Genomic DNA, 24170 nt, shown 5'->3' with positions numbered 1-24170 from the left:
TACATGTGAAGTCTCAAGCATTATGTAATACATGAGCTTTATATGGAAAAATAAAGACAGCCTCTAGATCATGGAAATTAAGTTATAACTCAAAAATTGAAATGTTTGATTTAAAAAGCTACTGGAAGGAATATTAATATCAAAAAACATATAGGAATATATCTGAAAAATAAATTGGTTGGGAATAATCTGCATTTATATATTAGTATGATAAGACACAAGATATGCGTGTTTGTGATTTTTATACTGAATAAGGGCTGTATATTTTGTCAAGGTGAAATGGATGATTCTCTCTGCCCAATTCAATTCATTTTAATTATATACAAATTTAATTGTCATCATCTCTGCTTTTTTCTTACATGCAGTCTATTCTCCTAAAGTGTGTTTCTGCACCATGAATTATTTCATTCATAATGAGCAAATCGAGGCAACCAAGGAACAGCAGCTGAGTGAAAAGTATTTCAACATAGCTAAATGAAGCAAGCTGCATATGAATACTATACATAATGTCTATTTACCCCAGTTTCCTTCTCTTGGCTCAATTTAAATATTGCTCTCTTTGGAAGCAAAATGCATTGTGTGTAGTTGGTAAAATTCCTCTTGTCTCCACAATTCAATAGTTTGCACTCTCATTCATGCCATTTCCAATATTCTTCCTTCTTTTGCTTTTCTTTAGTTTCTTAATGGTAAATTTCAAACACATACAAAAGTGTATAGTAAAATTTAATGACACCTCATGCATTCATCACCAAGCTTCAATAGTTGTCAAAATGTGGCCAATTTTGCTTTATCTGTATCTTTACCAATTTCCCTCTCACCAAGTCATCTTGAAACTTGTCCCAAACATTGTATAATTACATGCGTAGACATTTCAATCTGAATTTCTAAAAATATAGTCAGATTTTAAACATAATTCAATTTCATAATTAAAGAGAAAATGATAATTCATTAATATCATCAAATACCCAATAAGTGAATTTCTCCAATTGTTTCATAATTATTTTTAATAATTGACATAATTGAAGTACAAGGTTTATTCAATGTATTTGGTTGAAATTCTTTGATATTGTCTCATGTCTTCCATTCTTTTTTCTTTTATTCTTGTGAATTTTTTGTTGAAGAAATCAGGTCCATTGTTCTATACTAGTTTCCAAATTCTAGACTTCACTGATAGAGCCTCAAGAAGTTAACATGATTTTGGTCTCCTGCAATTCCTATACACTAGGAGATAAATGTAGAATTGAATGGACTTGAACAGCATCATTTCACTAGAAGATGCACAATGTCTCATTGTTTTTCTTCTTTCTTTTTAATGATATACTTCTACATTTACTCTAACAAATTAGAACAAAAATCACTAGATATTTTTCTTTATGTGATCTTAAAATGTCGTTTAATCTGTTCTAGGATATTGTTTAGGATTGTTAATGTTTTTTAGAGGTTAAAAAGCTGCATATAAATTTCTCTGAGGTCTAGTACCAACCCTATTTTCCACAAGTTCTGCTGTGATTGGTGTTTTTTGGAAATGCACCTAACATGTTTGAGAAACATAACATTTTTTTAAACTGAAGTATAGTTGACACACAATGTTACATTAGTTTCAGGTGTACTAATCATCATTTTTAAGGATTTTATTTATTTACTCATGAGAGATACAGAGAGAGAGGCAGAGACATAGGCAGAGGGAGAAGCAGGCTCCCTGTAGGGAGCCTGATGCAGGACTCTATCCTAGGACCCCGAGATCATGACCTGAGCCAAAGGCAGATGCTCAACCACTGAGCATCCCAGGCATCCTTTTTTTTTTTTTCCTAACGAATGACTATAGTGAATCAACAGCTCTATACCATAGAGAAGCATAATAAATAATATTAAATTCAATTTATGAGCATTGGCTCTAGCAATTATGGAATTTATAGCATGCATGTTTATTTTAACTCACATTTTTCTATTTTGTTTCCTGTTATTTGTTTTTAAGATACTATGTTGTACGTTTCACTTAGGTGATTGGTTATTTAAATATTTTTAAATTTATTTTATATGCTTTTTTTGGAAGACAGTCTTGTAGTACCTCTATTAATATCAACATTCAAGTTTTTATAAATAATTTGTTATCACTGTTAAGAACAGAATTGTATTTCTTGATTCCACCTACATTAGGAAAGGAATTTATGACACATTTACCTTATTTCTCTTACTTTTAAAAAATCTTTTGCTAATACAATTTGGCAATTTAGAAACAAAGTATTGAAGTTGTATTTTTATTTTTTTCTTCCAAAATTTTATTTAAAATCAAGTTAGTGGGATCCCTGGGTGGCGCAGCGGTTTGGCGCCTGCCTTTGGTCCAGGGCGCGATCCTGGAGACCCCGGATCGAATCCCACATCGGGCTTCCGGTGCATGGAGCCTGCTTCTCCCTCTGCCTGTGTCTCTGCCTCTCTCTCTCTCTCTGTGTCTCTCATGAATGAATAAATAAAAAAAAATATTAAAAAAATAAAAATAAAAATAAAATAAATAAATAAAATCAAGTTAGTTAACGTATAGTGTAGTATTGGTTTCAGGAGTAGAATTTATTCAACACTTACATACAACACCCAGTGCTCATCAAAACATATGCCCTCCTTAATAATCATCTCTCATTTAGCCCAACCTCCACCCATCTCCCCTCCAGTAACCTTCAGTTTGTTCCCTATAATTAAGAGTTTCTTCTGGTTTTCCTCCCTGTTTTGATCTTATTTTAATTTTCTTTCCCTTCCACTATGTCCATCTGTTTTGTTTCTTAAATTCCACATGAGTGAAATCAAAAGGTATTTGTCTTTCTCTGACTAATTTATTTCACTTAGCATATTTATCTCTCATTCCATCTGTGTCATTGTAAATGGCAAGATTTCATTCTCTTCAATGGCTGGGTAATATTACATAATATATTTTTTTAACAAATAAACACTTTATTAAGAATTAAATGAAGGTATAGGATGTGATACAGTACAAGTAAGACACCCAAGATGGATATAATATACTATTCACACACAAGGTTAAATCTCACTTCAAAAAAAAAAAATCACAAGACAAAAAAAAGCAGCTCCATCATTATAAAGTAAGAGATTCCATGCAAACACTCCAAAAAATTACCAACCACCCCCAAAACCCCCCAAACTGCCAACAAACAAAAACCTATCTGAAAATATTGCCATGCTAACATATTAACTACAATGTAATCATTCATAGGAAAACAACACAGTAATTAAACAATGGATTAGATGAAACAACACAGGCTGCAGTATCATAATAAACTCAGAGATTTCGATGACTATGTGATAAGTCATCGAAATATATATATATCTATATATATAATATATATTATGAAGATATATATATCACATCTTCTTCATCCATTCATCAGTCGATGAATTATTACCAACGAATTTCCTTAAATTTGTTATTAATTGATTCATATATTTGGCTGCTCCCAAGTTGGGGGCATAAATATTTATAATTGTTTGATCTTCTTCTTGGATAGATCTCTTTATTATGATGTAGTGCCCTTCTTCATCTCTTATTACAGTCTTTGGTTTAAAATCTTGTTTCTCTGATATAGAATGTCTACTCTAGCTTTTGTTTGATGTCCATTAGCATGATAGATAGTTCAAGTTTCACTATGATATGTCTTGATGTTGAGCTGTTTTTCTTGATTTTGAAGGGAATTTTCTATGCCTCTTGGACTTAAATGCCTGTTTCTTTCCCCAGATTTGGGAAGTTCTCAGTTGTAATTTGTTCAGATAAACTTTCTACCCCTTTTCCCTGCTCTTCTTCTTCTGGAACTCCTATGATAGAGATATTATTGCGCTTTGTGGAATTGCTGGGTTCCCTAAGTCTATAATAACAATCAATAGATTTCTTTCCCTCTTCTTCTCAGCTTCATTATTTTCCATAATTTTATCATCTGTATCACCTATTTGTTCTTCTGCTTCTTCCATCTTTGTGATTACATCCAGTCAATTTTTCATCTCATTTATAGCATGTTTTATTTCAGCCTCTTTTCTAGGTCTTTCATCTCTGCAGCCAAGGTTTCTCTGGTGTCTACTATGCCTCTTCCAAGCCCAGCTAGTATTCTTATGACTGTTCTAAATTCTTGTTCAGATATATTGCTTATATCTGTTTTGAGCAAATGCCTGGCTGTGATTTATTCTTGATATTTCTTTTGGGAAGAATTCCACCTTGTCATTATGTCTAGGTTTCTGTCCTTTGTATGTTATAAAAACTTGTTTTGTTTCCTATTCCTGAGAGTAATACTATATTAAGAAGGGGTCATACATTGTCCAGGGCACTTCAGGCACTTCAGGAAGTGTTTCTGGTGTGTGCTGTGTGTACTCCGCTGTGGTGTTTTGACTGTTCTTTTCCAGAGGTCCATCCTTTGCAGAGTTCCTCCTTACTTGCATTGGGGAGTGTTTGGACCTTTAACTAGTGTTCTTTGATTTTGTTTTTTAAGATAAGCCTGAAAAAAAAAAAAAAAAAAAAAAAAAAAACAAAGCCTGATCCAAGAAAAGAGAAAAGGAAGAGGAACAAAAAACAGACAAAAAACTATAAACCCAATTCAAAAAAAAAAAAAAAAGAAAAAAAGAAAAAGAAAGAAAGCCCAATCTAAGGAACAAGAAAAGGAAACAAAAAGACCAACAAATGAACAAAAACAATAAGCCTAATTCCAAAAAGAAAATAAAAATAAAATAAAATAAAATAAAATAAAATAAAATAAAATAAAATAAAAAATAAAAGCAAGTAAGCAAGCAAACAAGCAAAGGAGCAAGCCAGCTTGATTCTATTTCCACCAGAACTGAAACTGACATTTTGAAGCACACTATGATCAGTGTAGTTGTTACACACAGGAGCCTGGTGTTGGTCTCCTAAGAGAGAGGCTCACTGCACTGAATCAGTCAGACCTTTCCTAGCAAAGATGCCCCTGCTGGGCTCAGGAGTGTGGGGTTTGGTGTAAGTGACTCTAACCTCCATTGGGAGAGCTGTGTTTCTCTGAAGTCTGACGGTGCTGGTGGGCAGGGTATGTGGAAGACGGTGTCACCATGCTCTCCTGTCCCTAAAGAGATGGATTCACAGGGGCTGCTGTTCAGAAGGCCATCACAGAAAAGCAAACAATCTCCCACACCTGTGTCCCAGTCTTTCACCAGTTCCCTGTCCTTAACGTATCTGTGCCCCAGCCATCATATGCCTGGTGCCATAGTTCCCCTACATTTTATCTCTGCCCAGCGGCTGGGATTCACAACTTCAAGTCTTCAAGGACTCAGCAAGGGGTGGATCTGCTCCCCTCCACTGGAGGAGAGCCTCACAGCACTTGGCACCATTCTGTCTCAGAAAAACAGTCACACACCTGTATGGATGCCCTGAGTCTATGGTGATGCACAGTGAAAACCTGTGATCAGGTTTCTGCCTTCTGCATGCTACCCTGTCCTCTGCTATTGAACAGCTGCTTAATGGCACCTAGTGGGCCTTTTGTCCTTGGAGAGGCAATATATCCTCTTCTAAATGTACTTCAGGAGGGGGAATGTTCTCTCCTAGTGAGACCCAGGGGATCCCCACACCACAGTATCTTGCATGAACCCTACCCAGTGCTGTCTTCTGCTCTCTCCCTCTTTCCCTGACTTCTCTCCACAAAAAGAATTCCCTCCTCTTCATGCACCGTGGCATTTCTCTTCTGCAATTCATGTCTTTGAACCTTGCATCCACCATGTTCTCTCCCTCCAGTTGTGCATATTGTTCTCTTAATCCTCAGATCAACTTCCTTATTGTTCAAAATTATTTGATGCTGATCTACCTGTGTTCAAGGGATGAGGGAAGCCCAGGGTCCCCCTACCACTCTGCCTTCCTAACTTCCCCAGTAAGTTGTATTTTTAAATTTTTAAATTTGCTAACATATGCTTTGTATTTCAAATCTATCTTTTAAGAATACGGATAGTCTATATCAAAAAATATACTCATAAAATTATTTAATATTTACATATCATATAATCAACATGCCATATATATGCAGTTCAGTAATAAACAACATCTGTATTCCAAATATTTTGAGTAATTATTTCTAAATTTGTCCCACTGGTTATTCAAATTTAAGTAATTTTTTAAAAAATGAAATGTTTTAAACACAAATGTACTCTTCTCCCTGCAGAACACTTCTCAATATATTTCAAAAATATTGTGCTACTGATGTACATAAAATAATGTGTGAATGTCTCTGGTGCTCACATTAGACGCAATTTTTAGAAAATTGGATAAAATACATACAATCAATATAAATGATAAACAAGCATATTAAGAAATGACAAGCATTTCCAACAAACAAATCAAGAAAATATCCATTTTGCTTTCCAAATTGATAAATATTTTTTAAATGTTAATATTGAGAGTTGGCATGCATGTGATATAGGCCTTCTCACACACTGCAAAAGGGCTTGTAGGTGTTAACGTATTTTTGGAGGACTATTGGACATCATATTTCCAGAGACTTAAATATATTTAATCCCTTGACTCAGAAATTCCACTTCAAGAAAATTCCTCTAAGAAACGGTTTTAGATTGTTGTATTTGGATGCTCATCAGCTGTTTTTTATAATACCAGAGCTAGGAGATAACACAAAGTTCCAATAATTGAGAAAGGTTCAAGAAATCATAATCCACATATGAAATAAAATATTATACATTACTAAAATGTTATTTTGAAGGATATTTTATGATATGGGTGAGAATAAACAAAATAATGTTAAGTGAAAATAACTGAATAGAAGTTCAGTGTGTAATTTGATCCTGTGATGGAAAAAAATATGATTAAGGATCAACAAGTTGGTCAGATTGAAAGGATAGTTTCAGAGTAGGCGCACTTCTTTAAATATATGGTTGAATTTGTGTTTGTATTATCCTTCTAAATTGAAGTGAAAGAAGCATCATATCTTTTACAAATTGCTTTGTATATTTCTTTTGAGATATACCTTCATTTATACATTTCAGAAAAAAAGTTCTGCTTCTTTTCCTCAATTCCTTCAGAAACAGTGATCACCACTTAGCACTTAAGACAATTTTACATTCTCAAAATTTCTCCAATGATTTGATTCTTTCTTTGTCTCTTTCTTTCTTCCTTTCTCTTTCTTCCTTTCTTTTTCTTTCTTTCTCTCTCCCTTCCTTCTTTCTTTTCTCTTTTTCCTTTTTTTTTCTTCCTTTCTTCCTTCTGAAGAGAAGTTCAGAGTCAAAATACTTGGCCTTCCAATTCTGTTAGCCTTTTGTGACATAACCTTAATTTAATTCTGGTTTTTCTGTCTTATATAATTATACATCTTTCACGTACCATAACTCTGTACTTAACTCTAGTTCTCTATAACTTCAGAAGCCATAATATTCTCTCTCTCATCCTTCTTTTGAAATGTCTCCAAATGCCCATCCCCCACCTCTCTCTAATATATCTTCACAATTTTTCATTCTTGCATAAGCTTCAGATAGAGTTGTATCTTCCCCAGCAATTTTTTTCTCTTCCAAAACCTGTCCTTTCTCTGCTTTGTTGCTATAGTTTCCTAAAATATTATAAATTTTGATCATTTACTATTTTAGATATATTCATTAATTTTTCTCCAACCAGCTCTCCTAGTTTAGTCTACAAAAGTCCTTTTCATGACACTCCTAAGAAATCATTATGGAACCAGCCCTCTCATCCCTTCTCCCCTCTCTGCAACACCATCAGCTCATCTCCCAGATCATACCATTTATTGCATACCAGCAAAATGTTTCTAAATCTTAATTTACCCTCTTCCCAACACATTGCTGAATCTTCAATGACCCCCATAATATTGAACCTGCTGATCTCCATACCTAGGACACCACTGTCCACTCCTTAAGTGGTAGCAAGGAAAGGCTTACTAATTCTCCAAGTTCCAATTAATGTTATCCCTTTGATAGACTCTTTGCAATCTATCTTAGGCAAAGAGTTCACTTCTTTTTGTTCTTATGACATTTTGCTCACATCTTAGAATACCAGGTTGAAGATGATCTGTTTATCTTTTCCTAACTGCAGAATGGACCTAGATTTTTTTTCCCCAATGCTCTGTTTTCTGTGCTGGTATTTTCCAGTCCCAGTTCCAAACAAATATGACTATTTCACATGGAGTATTTGTACCACAAAAATATCTTGCTAACTAAGTCACTCCACCTCCTTTATTCACTGCTTCCTCCCTGTTGAGTATAAATTGAATATTTAACCTTAGCCCTCTGGGTGGAATTACTAAAATAAATTCTCCCAGCAGTCTTTTTCTTTGTTTCTTAATGCTTTCTCCATAATAAATGCATTTCCCTGCTGATTAAATTGCACTGAACTTCTCTACACAAGATTTTTTAAATTAAGCTCAGCAAGGAAAAAATGAAATAAATACCAGTGCGAAATGAAATGAACCTACTGATCTGTGGTTACTCATTTCCTTTGAAATAAATATTTATATAATTTCACTCCCACATGAGAATTGAAAAATATTTTCTACACAAAGCAACTTCCTTTCTGCCAAAATGGATAGATGATGACATGTTAAGTAGTTTATAATTGTGAGCAATGGAACAATGCCAGTACATATAGTCAAAACTGCAAGCAAATTGTTAATTATTTGGAACTCTGAGTTGTTTACATGCTGCTGCCAGAACTCCATCATGTGTCTTTTACGGTCCAAGTCTGGTACCTGGATGTGGCTGACTACAGAAAAAAGGGCTGGTTCATGACTATCTTGTGAATCTCCAATTCCTCTGAAAGGTCTTTTAAAAATCCTATTTTCCAACTTCTTCCACAATTGTGTGAGATCTCATTCCCATAACAAATCCCTTGTTCTCTGATATTTGTGGATGTTTGCCTCTTTGACAGAACACTGACTGATACTGTTATTGGCATCAGAAGTTCTTCTGGTGAACAGAAACTTACAATGGGAATGTGTAATTAGTTCTCTGATCTGATTACATTTAGGAGCAATAATGTCACTGGTAAGCAAGATGCTGGTAGTCCACAACATGCAGTGGCAAAACGAATTACTTTTATTATCACCTATAATCAAATGCTAACAGAAGGCCAGGCTGTGTGTGACCAAGTATTTGTTACCATAAAATATTATAGTGGAAAATATGGAGAATAATGTAGGTGATTGCTTGCTTCTAATGCACAGAGAACTTAAAGAAAGAAAATGATAATTTCAGCCTTCTAAATTCTAAGCTTGAGTTTCAAATAGGGGGCCAGGGAACTTTTATGTGTACACTAAAATAATATATTATTTCCTGTAGCTTCAGGATCAAGATTTTTTAAAATGAAATCCTAATTCTAATCTCCAGATGCTTAAATTACTATGAAAGCTGAATTCTCAATTTCATGGACATTCTAAAGTTGTGTCAGGTATTGGAAATCTGTAGACCTAAAAATTTGGGCTAAAGATTTATGGGCAGATTGTGATGAAGTTGGAGACTTTGAACTCCTAAACCCTGCTGAGCTTCATTTGCCTTTAGAAGCAACTTCTACTCCTCTTTCTAAGATTAACCTTCCCTTGCCTGAAAACCTGTATGTGTCTCCAGTGAAGTGGGTGCTTTGCAGGGAATTACTGATCTCATACCCACACATATTGTTCCTATACCTGTAACCAGAACCAAGTCCCAACAGGCTTCCAGCATGCTGGCAAAGTGTGACCAATTGGGCATCACCCTATACATCAAAAGAATTGCATGATTTTTCCAGTTTTTAACACAAACCCACAGAAGATGTATGGGAACATAACCTAAGGTGTAGGATCAGGGCGGAAGGAGAATAATGTTCAATCAGGTTAAATATATTTATATAGTTGCACTAAACAGAGATTCTCTACTCACTCTGTTAGTTTGAGCATCTAGGGATGCTCCAACAATTTCCTTAATCAACTTGTTCAAACCTAGACCCAAAGATGGTCCACACTAAATAAACTTGAGATTCCAGAACTTCCTTGGTATATTCTAGAGGAAAATAATCAAGGGCTGGAAAAATTGAAATGCTGAGTGGACTTTTTTATGTAAGATCTGCTCATTCACTCACACCCTGCGAGATCCCTGTAGACATTTTCTTCATCAAAACTTTGAGGTTTGATACATTGGAGCAGAGTGTCCCTGCATCTGTGAGGAGCTCCAGGCTGGCCAGGAACAGCAGTGGGAGCTTTTCCTATTAAAGTGGGCTCTCCGATGAGGATGATGAGATTCAAAAGTGACAAGGACAAGGTGGAAGCATTCAACTTCCATAGACCAGGAACCTTAATGGGTAGCAGATCCAAAGTGATTATCAAAACATACAAGATGGTTTGACCAACAGGAAACTTTGATGTTATCTAATTGGTCATAGTGTCCCTAGGACTGGAATTCATGGTGGCCCACTACAGGCTTACTTAATTTGTGTAACATGAAAAGCTTCAGATAATGTGAACATAAGTCTGACCTTAATTCTCACAGTAGAGGTGGTGCACATAAACCATTTTCCAGAATTATTCCAGTTCCTAGAACTAGGATCCTTAAAATGAAAAGTGTATTCACTTTATACCAAAGGAGGAGTGGAAGTAGTATCATAGCTTAAGGAATTCACTATTCTCACCATGTTCCCCATCTCCGTGAAGCAGCTAGCTTCTTAGAATAAAATGGCATTTTGAGGGATGCCTGGGTGGCTCAGCAGTTGAGCACCTGCCTTCAACTCAGGGCATGATCCCGGGTCCAGGGATCAAGTACCGCATCAGGATCCCTGCAAGGAGCCTATTTCTCCCTCTGCCTATGTTTCTGCCTCTCTCTTTCTGTGTCTCTCATGAATAAGTAAATAAAATCTTTAAAAAATAAAAAAGAATGGCATTTTGAAGAGTCAATTATGGCACAAACTGAGTGATGATATCTTACATATCGATGGTCATAAATATATAGGACATTCTCCTATGAAGTGATTGATTTACAGTGGTGCTTTTTTCTATGACTAGGCTACTAGGGAGTTTAACCAGACCAAAATAGGGGGAGAAGGGTAAAAAGTATGCAGATAAGAAAAGAATAAATTAATCAGTCACTATTTACAGTTGACATAATGAGCTTCATGGAAAATCCCGAGGACCCCCAAAATTCTAACTTACTGTTTAAACTCCACAAACTCATGTTATTTCCATTGAAACCAATTAGAATGTTGATGTCTTCAACCTGTCATCACTAAGAGATTTCTGCTAAGCTAAAGTTCTCTGCACTAAGCTATACCTAAGAACCTTATTCTGTCATAGAAGGAACTACTGTTTCTTGGATAACGAGTTGTAAATCTAAGTTAGATGGATCAGTTCTATTAGGCATCATGAACCTGCTTAGGGTTCAAATGATCTTTGATGTTTATAATGAAGACAAAAAAATAGAATATAATGAAGATAAAGCTGGCAAAAATTAATTAAATATGGGGCCTAGGGTTAATAGGTTTAGCTTTAGCTTCATAGAAACCAGTTTGAATTTCTAGGTTTTATACTTATTATCTTTAATTTAGACAAGGTTTTAGGCTCTCTAAACATCAGTTTCATTATGTAGAAAATGAGCATAATTTCAGAGTTGAGGCAAAAATTACATGTATTATATAGAGAGTTTAGATCAATGTATAGCACAGAATAAAAAAAATTCTGAGCAGTTCCTTTTATTATTATCATTATTGTTGTTGTATCTTTACAGTAAACTAGAACCTCTCAGTCAATGACTACAATGAGACATCATTACATGCATTACATTAACTAAAGGAACTCCTGGTTGGTTTTATTTCATACCTCTGATTTTTTTTCTGTCATCTTTTTCTCATACACTTCTGTTATCTTGCTCTCTTCTATCCATTATTACAAGCTATTTCAATTGTTTTGTGACAATGTTAACTTTATATAAGAACATGAATGAGTAAATAGATAAACATGAATAATCTTGGGTGACAAAGGAATAAAATGTCACTGAATCTTAAAAATTTGAGGTTTCTATAATAAAAAAAGGTATTAGAAGATATAATCTCAAGAAATTATATAAATCAACCAGAATTCAAAATTTATCTATCACTCCTTTCCTTATAAAATATAAATATGAAAACAAGGGATCCCTGAGTGGCGCAACCGTTTGGCGCCTGCCTTTGGCCCAGGGCGCGGTCCTGGAGACCCGGGATCGAATCCCAGGTCAGGCTCCCGGTACATGGAGCCTGCTTCTCCCTCTGCCTGTGTCTCTGCCTCTCTCTCTCTCTCTCTCTCTCTCTCTCTGTGACTATCATAAATAAATAAAAATTTTTTTAAAAAAATATGAAAACAACAAAAATCCAAAAAGGCCAAAACATCAAAAGTAAATATTTTGAAAAAGAGAGTGATTTGAACAATTGTTTTATGAATTTATTCAGTTTCCAATTATACTGAGAAATAGGTCCCCAAATTTGCATATTCCTCATTAAGTGGGTTACTCTACTTTTTGTTTACCCTGATGAAAAATGAAAGTTAATTCCATACTGTTTTTTTTTAATTTTTCTAGTATAGATACAATGTACGAAAAGAAAATGTGCTAGAAATAAACCAAATGAGGGAGGATCCTGAAAGAATATTATGCATGAACACGGATTTTTTTAATTGAATCAGTCTAATGATAAGTTGAGAAAAATACCTAGAGAACAGAATTGACATATACTGTGCACATTTGAATTACCCATCTGCATTAGAAAAACTTCTTCCTTCATAAATAAAGATTTAAAGTAATTTTAAAATATAGTAGAAAATTTTTATGGAAAATATTATAATTATGTATTCTGGCTATATTCTAGCTCATTATCTACATGTAGGTGGTAATTTATTAATCCAAGCATTTGGATAAACACTACCATATGGTGAAACATGAAATGAAAAACCGAAGGTGGTGCACGAAGGGATGACAAACAGTATTCAGTGTGTGTCACCCATAATTCAGGTTGTTAGTAATTTCATATATTTCTGTTAAAACATCATTATGCAGAATTGAAATTTTTCTACATTGTGTGTGATACAAATATGACATTCTTTTTTTTCCCAGTAGAAATGTAAAGTTGAATAGCTAACTAGCTAATATAACCTTTAGGTATATCAATCATCAATACTGACACTACTTTAAAAATGTAATGTTGGGTTTTTGAACAAATAGAATTTTTAAATGCTTATCTTGAGATTTTATGCATACTTATGTTATTTCCTTAAACGAGGCTATTTTTTTTTTAAATTTATGATAGTCACAGAGAGAGAGAGAGAGGCAAGAGAGAAGCAGGCTCCATGCACCAGGAGCCCGACGTGGGACTTGATCCCAGGTCTCCAGGATCGCGCCCTGGGCCAAAGGCAGGCACTAAACCGCTGCGCCACCCAGGGATCCCAAACGAGGCTATTTTAATATATTCTGTAATTGTGTAGCAGAGGTCTGAGGATAGCTAAGGCATAAAAGCACATTTCTAGTCCTTGAATATGCTTTTTTTTTTCCTTTAAAAGTCTCTGGTGACTACAGTGCTATGAAGACTAGACCACTAAGAACTGTAGGCTTACTCTCACTGGAATGTTAGAATGCATTAAAATTGACCTTAAAAATCTCACATCTGAAACACATATTTTGTACTCTATTTATATTATCCTTTGCTATTATTTCCAGTATAGATTTGAGTTACTAGATTTGCCAATTAATATTTCCCTTTTGAAAGAAACACTTTTATTTTGAAAGTAGAAAAACACAGCAAGCAATAAACAAAAGAAGATATAACTTGCAAGCAGAATTTTATTGCTATACTTTCACAGTCTTAAAATACAATTGTTTTCTTATCAAGGGGTTAGCTTATGAAGTGCTTACCAGAAAATTACATCTTATGTATATTTTTTTGAATAGGTGAGATTTACTTTCCTAATATTATTCTTAATGAATCAGTCCATAGTCTCTATATTATGAAAAGTAAGCTATATATTTAGTAGATAGATAAATGAAGAAACTTAATGTTCCAAATGGAATTTGCTTTGATTTAAACTATTAATTTGTTCACATCCACACATATTACCTAATTGTGTGACTATGCAGAAGGTAACCAGAGCAGCTATTTCCATGCATGATCTTATGGTACTAGGACAAATATGTGTTTTGCATAACTACTTGAAATTCAAAAATTCCACTTTGAAAGATTATTTTAGTCTTGAAAGAATTGTGGCCATTAAGAATTTTGTGTAAAAATATAAACACTCCAAATATATGGAATTTCAACACATGGCTTCCATCAATCCACTCACTAATTCATTCTCAAACAATATTTTCTGAGTATAATTTACATGTTTTCTATGTGTTGGATATTTCAGGCAAAGAACCTGCTATCAGGTAGCTTTGGGAATTAAGGGAGTTGGCCAGTGACAAACATGGGGGTAATTTCAGATTGCACTACTATAAAGTGTTCTGTCCCAGAAAGTATATATAATGGACAGGTTTGAATGTCTCACTTATTTCTAAAATAGGAAAAGGAAAGAAATCAAAAATGAATCCTGGGTGGGGAAGCACCTGGTTGGCTCAGTCAGTAAAGTAAGTGACTCTTGATCCCAGGGTTGTGAGTTTGAGCCCCACATTGAGTATAGAGATTACTTAAAAATAAAATCTTTTAAAAAAAGGATGAGTCTTGGGTCTTAGGTTTATGAACTGGGTGATAAAGAGCATGATGGTTTTTAATTTAAATGCTTCATAGGTATATGCAGCAATGGGAGGGATCAAGGTATATATTTTAGTCATGTTAGTTTTAAGATAACTATTAGATACCTAGAGATATCAGTTAGGCCATTTGACGTATGTCTGACGGGTCATGGGAGAAATAAATGAGGCATCAGCAATTAGGTACTGTTTAAACTATATGAGCTACATAGATTGTCTAGGGAGAAAGAATGTAGATGTGAAGGGGAACAGGTCCAGGACAAAACCCTCAGGTATTCCAAAATACTGGTGTCTAGCAGAGGAAAAGGAACAATTCAGAGACTGAGAAAGAGCTAAGAGGAAGATGATATCACAGAAACTAAGAGAGGAAAGTGCTTTAGTAAGGAGAAAGTACTTATTGCTGCTGAGAAGTCAGATGAAGATGACAGAGAATTTGCCAATATGAAAGTCATTAGTGACTTAATCCTAAGCAGTGTAAATGCATTGCTGGATGAGAAGCTAGATCTAATGGTTGAAGGTTCAGTGGAATTTTCCAGTTCAATATGGTGCATAGAACACATGTGTTTACCTTCATTTGTTCCTAAAACTACACTCAAATAACAACAAAGAAATTTAAAGGATAATATGCCCCATATTACACTCTTTGACTAAAGCAAAAATTGTGACCAGGTCATCATTGTGAGATGATGAGAGGAGCAATATGTGTTTTATCTGACAGGGTAATAGAGCTAAAATATAATACAAGGTAGTCTCTGTCTTAATATAAAAAATCAAGACACGGTAATATGAATAATTCATTTAGAATTATGCAATTAATAGTAACAACAAAAACAAGTGCATCAGTACCTACGTATTATATAAAATGTGTTAAATCCTATTCCGGTAATTTTATCCCCACAATAACCCTTTTGAGAAGTTATATTGCTATATCTTCTATGAAGAAGAGGCAACTGAAGTACAGAGCTGAATGACTTGACCCAAGTCACTCAGCTGGCAAGGATCAGAGCTTTGGAGCAAATCATGCAGGCTGACTTCAACTTCTGCCCTGAAAGTTAAAGTGTTTTCTCTAGGAAGAAAATGGGGTAAAATGGAAATGAAAAACTTTCTCGCCCTAGTGTCTTTGCTCTTAAAAAAAATTTACATGTGGGCAGCCCCAGTGACTTAGCAGTTTAGCATCGCAGTCAGCCCGAGTGTGATCCTGCAGACCAGGGATGGAGTCCCACGTCGGGCTCCCTGCATGGAGCCTGCTTCTCCCTCTGCCTGTGTCTCTGCCTCTCTCTCTGTGTGTCTCTCATGAATAAATAAACAAAATCTTTAAAAAACATATGTACATGTATTACTTGATAAAGTTATAAATTAAATTGCTTGAAAACAAAGAGCATATACCAAATTTCAAGTTTGAATTTTTCTGGGTGTTAGAATTATTGAGAGTTTAATTTGTTCCTTCTTTGTCTGTATTCTGGTTTTCATAAAAATGACTCCTATCAGTTGTGTAATTAAAGAATGTTGTTTTATAAATTTTTAAAAGTACAATTAGGAGTTGAAAAAGTATAGACATGTTTTTCTAGAAACATTGGTATAAAAGGAAGAATGCAAATGGTGTGTTGGAGATGTGAGATCAAGATGAGAAATCCCAGAGCATGTTGGTATGTTGATGAGGATGATCCAGCAGAGAGGGGAAAAGAGATGAAGAAGAGAGAAGTTATTACCAATTGAAGTTTTTGAGAAAATGAGAAGGAATGGGATATAAAACATAGGTCTTCTGGAAGCATGAACATTTCATCTCATCCATTTCTTACAGGAGTGAAGGCAGAAAGTCTAAGTTTGGATATAGTTGAGTGGATAGATCCTGTAGTAAGAAGATGAGGAATTGCAATTCTGATAGTCTGTATTTTCCGAATGACATTTGAGGTCTGTTTACTGATGGGTAGTCAGGGAAGGAAGGGCTATAGATATTTAAAGGAAAAATTAGAAGATATGAAATGATCTGCAATGGACTTATTAGGAAATAGATTTCTTGACCATATTATTTGTCTATATGAGATTTGTGGCCATTAGTTTAAAATGAAAATAGATAGGGGTACCTGGGTGGCTCAGTTAAGCATCTGACTTGATTTTGGATTAGGTCATGATCTCATGTTGAGCCCTGCGTTGAGCCTATGCTGGGTGTGAAGCCTGTTTAAGATTCTCTCTCTCCCTCTTCCTCTGCCCCTCCCCACCACTCCCTCTCTCAAAACAAACAAATAAGTAAATAAAGTGAGAATAGACAAATCATGATAAAAGTAAACAGCAGCCTAACAAATTGCAGGCTATCACATCATGTTGCATTTACTTTTATTATCACACCACACCCCTAATGAGAAATCTCAGAGCCAGATTAAAATTCAGAACTGGCTTCAGCCCCTCTTAGATGTTCTCAGATTCAATTTCATCTAGACATCGTCTAGATGTCCATTGCTTTCCCTGCACAATAAAGATCTTTAACATAGCGTTCTCTGCATTTTGCACAATATATGAACAAGCAGAGCAGGTTTCCATTTAATGATCTCATACGTTTTCTGGAGATGGAGGAATAGTTGGAAAGGGTAGAGCCAGGCTTTTAGATGAGAAAGATTCTCTAGGATTCATTCTTCAATTGCTTTTTGCCATGCCAAATACCTTGCACATCTTTATTTATTTTAGTTCCTGGGGGAAGAAATCCCATAGAATGTATCCTTTAAAATAAGAACTTTCAGAATTCCTTGTTCCCTGTGTCTATTTATTGGTTGCTCTGTGACACTATTGACCTAACATCAGTTTCCTGAACTCATTCCATTGTTTCCATAAGTAAGTGTTCAATCTTCATGATCTTAATTGTGTATGTTGAATTCCACCGTACTGATCATTTTCATGGCTGTCAAGGCAATAAATATGTCTATATTAATCACAGTTTTCAATCAGAAGAAATATAATCTGACTGAGTGACTTATCTAAGGTCATCCGGTTAAAAACAAACAAATTAGGATTCATGTCTAATTCAATTTACCTTCTCTGTAACTGTGGTTTTCAAATTTTATAATGAATCATAACTACCTGGAGTGTTTGTTAAAAACCTTTTTCTGGCTTCCAATCCTAACGATGCTGATTTAATAGGTCTGAGAGGGCACCTAAAAATATAAATTTTTAACAAGTTCTCAGGGGATGTTGGTTTGCTGGTCATTTTTCTTTTCTTTCTTTTTTTTTTTTTTTTTGAGATTTTATTTATTTCTTCATGAGAGACACAAAGGGAGGCAGAGACATAGGCAGAGGGAGAAGAAGGCTCCATGCAGGGAGCCCGATGTAGGACTCAATCCCGGAACTCCCGGATCACGCCCTCAGACAAAAGCAGACACTCAACCGCTGAGCCACCCAGGCATCCCTGGTCATTTTCCATAGAATAAAACATGAAGTTTTTAAAAGTTCTGCCTTCCCAAATCTCACCTTCTGGATCCAAGTCCATGAATTTCACTCATTCTCTATAACTCTTAATATTTTAAAATCTTTTTTGATATGCATGCCTTAATCTTGGATTCAGTGGGGGCTATTTCTGCAAGTTAGGTAGACTCTTGGTAGTATCTCCTTACAGTATTGTTTTTAAACTCCTAGAAGTTACTCTTGAAAGGGTCCCCTGTTAATACTTCTATGTAAATATCTATAGTTATGTAAAATTTCAGTTAAAGAATAACGCTTCTATAATAAATGAACTTGTAACCTCTGCCAATGTTAAGAATATAACATCCTTGGCTCTCTCCTCTGCTCTCCCAGGTACAGAGCCAAATCCCATGGAGTGTCAGTTCTATTTTCTCCAAATGTCTTTTGAGCATCTTTCTGGGCAATGATATTTTAAAGCTAATCATTCATTTCAAGTAGTGTTCGGACTCACATATGCATGAAAATTTCAAATTAATTTTCACAAGACACAAGGGGCATATAATTAAATTAATCCTAAGAGAGGCTTCTAGTTTCCCAAGGAAAATATACAGCCAAAACTAAATATCTAAAACCTTAGTTGAATCTCATATGCATGTGTTAAATATGAAAAATGATTCTTTAAATGCAAGATGTCATTTTGAATTTAGTTATTTATATCCTACAGTTTAGATACTGACAAGATTTTAGACACCAGTATAATTAACTCTCAGGAATATAGTTTTGTGGGGGGTTTTTTCTTTTTTTCCCTTTACCAATTGAAAAAAAAAAGTGCAGTGGGAAGATACCTTTAGACAAATGAGACAACCTCCAGGTAAAACTGACTTTAATGCCAAAGATTTATTTGAATATGAGTTATGACAGTCCAAAAAGAGATATTCTCACTTTGAAAACAGTAGATTCGAAAGTATACTTGACATGGAACACTGTGTACAAAAAATCTGAAAAGCATTAAAAGAACCTAAGATAGTAAGCATTTTCATTAAATTGTCAAGAAAGATTTCTAAATAATAAAGGTAAGTCATATCATAAAAATGCTAGACTTGTACCAATTCAGACATGCATTTTGTGATAGAAGACATGAAGATGAAGGGACATCAGAAAGTGGCATTGAAGCATTTCATTTGGTTTGATAGCAAGTATGAATTTGCAAAGTAAACAGTCTTAATTAAAGATAATTCTGGAAAACCTCTATACCTGTGCAAATTGTTCTACATCTCAATTTTGAATAAGTATCCCTAAACTTGTATTAATATCTTAATATTTGGCTTTGGAAAAGAATAAAGTGAAATACACCCCAAGAAATCAGTTACCAGGTCATTTGCATGGTCTCTATCTTTGGCAAAAACGATAAAACTAATCTAAAGACTAAGCTAAAAAAGCTTGCTTCTTGGATATAACAGTATTTTTTCTAGGTATTTCTATTAGCTTCAGGTTGAGGTCAGCTCATCTCTACTCTCTGTCTCTGACTTAGGAAATCTATCTGTCCATATTTCTGGCCTTTTAAAATTTCATTATTTTTTTCATGTTACTAGTAATGATTTACTCATTAACAGTTCCCATTTGATAATCATCGTCTTCCTATTGACCCTCTTCCAAGTCTCTCAAAAACCTGTATTTGTTTCCACCAGTAATTCTATGATGGAATACATATCAATTCTTCCCTATAAGAATGCCCAAATACACAGTTCCAGCACATAGTTCTATTTAGTGCAGATCATCTCCAGAGTCTGACATATGCAACAATCATCTTTAACCTTAGAAAACTTTTGGAAAAGTGCATTGTTTAAAATTACCTAAAATTCATGAGGTTATTGCGATAATGGGCCTAAATAATAATGTAGATGTAAAGATTTATTAACTTCAGTAGAAGTTAGAGTTTCAAATCAGTTATAAATATTGTTGGGTGCAAAGCAAGTGCAAATCCACATTTTTTAAAACCTCAAAAGAAATGAATGAAAATTATATATGTCATCATGATGAGAAGGTTGCAAATGAAGCCCACCTATTCTGACTTTCTATGAGGATATTATTTCAAAACAGTTCAAAGCTAATAGTTATTATATATAGCATACTTGACCAACTCACAATCAGACTCACAAATATGAACCTTCCCACATGTTTCAAAAGAACTACATCTTTACCAATTTGGTGAACAAAATAATACCACTTGTCTTTTATTTCTAATTCCCATTATATATCCACTTCTCCCTTATAATGTGAATGTGTATCATCTCCCTATGATTAGTAAAAGAACTTGAGGTATATGCCCCTGTATTGACTAGATCCCAAGATTATCAACAGAAGGGCATTCCTTTCAGTTTTATTGCTAAAGAATCTTGGTAATAACTGATATTCTATACTGATGCACATTACTTGTTCCATGACAATATCAAGTGGCTGAGCCAAAATGAAGAAAATATTCTGGATTGAAAAATTAAAAGTTGCTCTTATGTCTCCTTGTAGACACATTGAGGAAATTAAAGATGAGTAAAAGATGTTTTCATATGTAAATATAGCTATCTGCAGAAAACATTGCATTCATCGGTTTGCTTCTTGAAACTTAAAGCATAATAGAAGGGAAAAGGCTCTGGGTCAAAAAGTAAGGGTGTGGTTTCTGGTCCTTGTTTTCCACTGGTTACTATGTCATCTTAACCAAGACACAATTTTGGATCCATTTTCCTCAACCTTATCTCTAAAATTAGTGTGCTGAAATTTATAAACCTTAAAATCCTCCAACCGCTGAGTTTCCATATAAGAGAACAAAAGCTCACTGAATATTCAGATCACGAAATTCTTGTCTATCATTTAAAAACAGAAGAAGAAACTTGCACACATATTAACATCTCATTTCCATAAATATTCACTGGGCACCTGCTTTCAAGGTATTATCATATCCAAGTATTGTTGGAGACATAGGATGAAAAACTCTCCAAATTTGGTGCAGTAATAGAAATTAGAAGTCTTGTATGCTATTATCCTGAAATCTTGTATCCTATTATCCCCTATGATGGGGAACCTAAGGCCATAAGTAAACCATGCTGCAAGAACCTGCCTTTATTCTATTTTACAGTTATTTTTTCAATTATTTTAAAGTATATATTGTAATTTAAAGTATATATTATAAATACGGTATATTACTTTAAAGTATATATTATAAATATGGTATACATACATTGACTTCAAATAAACAGGGCTTATTGTTTAGAATTAAACTTTACTTGGAAAGTAATTTTTTAGAAAATACCAGCAATTTCAAAATGTTTCACATTACAGTCTATTATGAATCACTTTAGGAAAAATAAAATACATAGTATCATTTAAAATATAATAATTAGCATTACTATTCTTTTCACACAGCATTATTCATTTAAGAAAAATTATATTTTCATAAGAAAAAGCTGTTATTCCTTGATTAATAATAGAAGAGAGCAGGCTTGTCTTCATTATGCTGTTATGAAAGTTGCAAAAGCCTTATAATATTTATTCCTGTAAATGACCCTACATCACACTTAAATGTTGAATCAGTAGAATTTTTTATGCAACTAGCCATGTCATAAAGTACCTCTGACCAAGAGTCGCATCATAAAATTAAATACAGAGAATTTTAAATACACAAAAGTTGACAGAATTGTGTGAACTTTCATGTACTTTTCATCCAAGTCAAACAAACATCAACCCATAGCCCTCCTGCCCTCTCCTCTACCACCCCTTTCATATTTTCTATTTGTTATTACTTGGAGGTAAACCAAGGGCATTGGAACAATTTTATTCATAAATATTATCTATGTATCTGTAAGTATAAGGGTTTTCTTTTTTTTAAGATTCTATTTATTTATTCATGAGAGACACAGAGAGAGAGAGAGGCAGAGTCACAGGCAGAGAGAGAAGCAGGCTTCCTGCAAGGAGCCTGATGCGGGACTCGATCACAGATCCCAGGATCACACCCTGAGCCAAAGGCAGATGCTCGACTGCTGAGCCACCCAGGCATCTCTAAGTATAAGGATTTTCATCTCTATTTTATAAAGTTTCTTTTTTAACAAAAACACAAATCGTAAACAATAACAGTAATTAACTCATAATATGGTAATATCCAGTCAGTATTAAAATTTTCCAATTGATTTGTAAATGTCATGGATAGCCTTTGGATTCTTTTATACAATCTTTTAAAATTAATAAAATAAATCCATACATTGGGACTGATTGATAAGTTATTAATATCTCTTTTAATCTATAGCTTTCCTTTCCATCTATTTTTCCTTGCAATTTATTTCTTCAAAGTAAAAAATATTTGTCCCATACAGTTTCTTACACTTTAGATTGTCTTCATTGTCCCTTAAATTTATCTTATTTTCCTATTTCTTGTTAAGTAGTGGTCGATATAAAGATTTGATCAGATCCAGTTTCATCCTCTTTTAAAAAAAAAAAAACAATATATACATAAGTATATGTTATGCGATCAGGATGCAAAGAATAATTCATTGTCCCCTTTTCTGCTAGCAGTCCTTAACGTAGCATTAGTTCAATAGGGTGAAATTCTAATGTCATCCTCTCTTCTCCATTTACTCTCTTCAACAATTCTTTAAAAAGAAACTTTCCCTTTTCTACTATTTTTTGGCCAATTGTAAAAACTTGTTTTAAAAAATCAAAGTAAATGTTTTATCTTTCTCTTGATTTACCACTGTCCACAACTATGAAATGGTTTTTCTGAATCCCCCAGTGATGACCAGTCCTTTTTTCAAAGAATAATTATAAAATTATTAATGTAAGCATAATGTATGTTTTTGTTATTTGTGTATTCTTTCTCTTGATTTTTTTGTTTATTTTTTATTGGAGTTCGATTTGCCAACATATAGTGTAACACCCAGTGTTCATCCCATCAAGTGCCCCCCTCAGTGCCCATCACCCAGTCACCCCAACCCCCCACCCACCTCTCTTTCCACTACCCCTTGTCCGTTTCCCAGAGTTAGGTGTCTCTCATGTTCTGTCCCCCTCACTGATATTTCCCACTCATTTTCTCTCCTTTCCCCTTTATTCCCTTTCACTATTTTTTATATTCCCTGAGTGAATGAAACCATATAATGTTTGTCCTTCTCCGATGGACTTACTTCACTCAGCATAATACCCTCCAGTTCTATCCACATTGAAACAAATGATGGGTATTTGTCGTTTCTAATGACTGAGTAATATTCCATTTCATATACAGACCACATCTTCTTTACCCATTCATCTGTCAATGGACACCGAGGCTCCTTCCACAGTTTGGCTATTGTGGACATTGTTGCTATAAACATTGGGGTGCAGGTGCTTCACTGGATCTATATCTTTGGGGTAAATCCCCAGCAGTGCAAAGGCTGGGTCATAGAGCAGATCTATTTTTAACTCTTTGAGGAATCTCCACACAGTTTTCCAGAGTGGTTGTACCAGTTCACATTCCCATCAACAGTGCAAGAGGGTTCCCTTTTCTCCACATCCTCTCCAACATTTGTGGTTTCCTGTCTTGTTAATTTTCACCATTCTCACTGGTGTGAGGTGGTATCTCATTGTGGTTTCTATTTGTATTTCTCTGATGGCAAGTGATGCGGAGCATTTTCTCATATGTTTGTTGGCCATGTCTGTTGTCTTCTTTGGTGAAATTTCTGTTCATGTCTTTTGCCCATTTCATGATTGGATTGTTTCTTTGCTGTTGAGTTTAATAAGTTCTTTATAGATCTTGGATACTAGCCCTTTATCTGATAGGTCATTTGCAAATATCTTCTCCCATTCTGTAGGTTGTCTTTTAGTTTTGTTGACTGTTTCTTTTGCTGTGCAGAAGCTTTTTATCTTGATGAAGTCCCAATAGTTCATTTTTGCTTTTTTTTCCCTTGCCTTCATAGATGTATCTTGGAAGAAGTTGCTATGGCCAAGGTCAAAAAGGCTGTTGCCTATGCTCTCCTCTAGGATGTTGATGGATTCTTGTCTCACATTTAGATCTTTCATCCATTTTGAGTTTATCTTTGTGTATGGCATAAGAGAATGGTCTAGTTTCA

General features: G+C 34.5%; 1 long non-coding RNA gene across 1 annotated transcript in view; it reads right to left on the bottom strand.

Moving 5' to 3' along the window:
- Positions 1-11216, bottom strand: part of LOC144314022 (uncharacterized) — a 101148-nt gene extending 89932 nt beyond the window's left edge. The window contains exon 1 of the long non-coding RNA XR_013379671.1: positions 11139-11216. This is a non-coding gene — a long non-coding RNA (uncharacterized LOC144314022). The remainder of the gene's footprint in view (positions 1-11138) is intronic.
- Positions 11217-24170: the final 12954 nt, after the last annotated feature.

The sequence above is a fragment of the Canis aureus genome, chromosome 1 (genome assembly GCF_053574225.1).
Source record: "Canis aureus isolate CA01 chromosome 1, VMU_Caureus_v.1.0, whole genome shotgun sequence".
Taxonomy (NCBI): domain Eukaryota; kingdom Metazoa; phylum Chordata; class Mammalia; order Carnivora; family Canidae; genus Canis; species Canis aureus.
The sequence above is the reverse complement of the archived record's forward strand: the minus strand, read 5'-3'. Positions and strand labels throughout refer to the sequence as shown.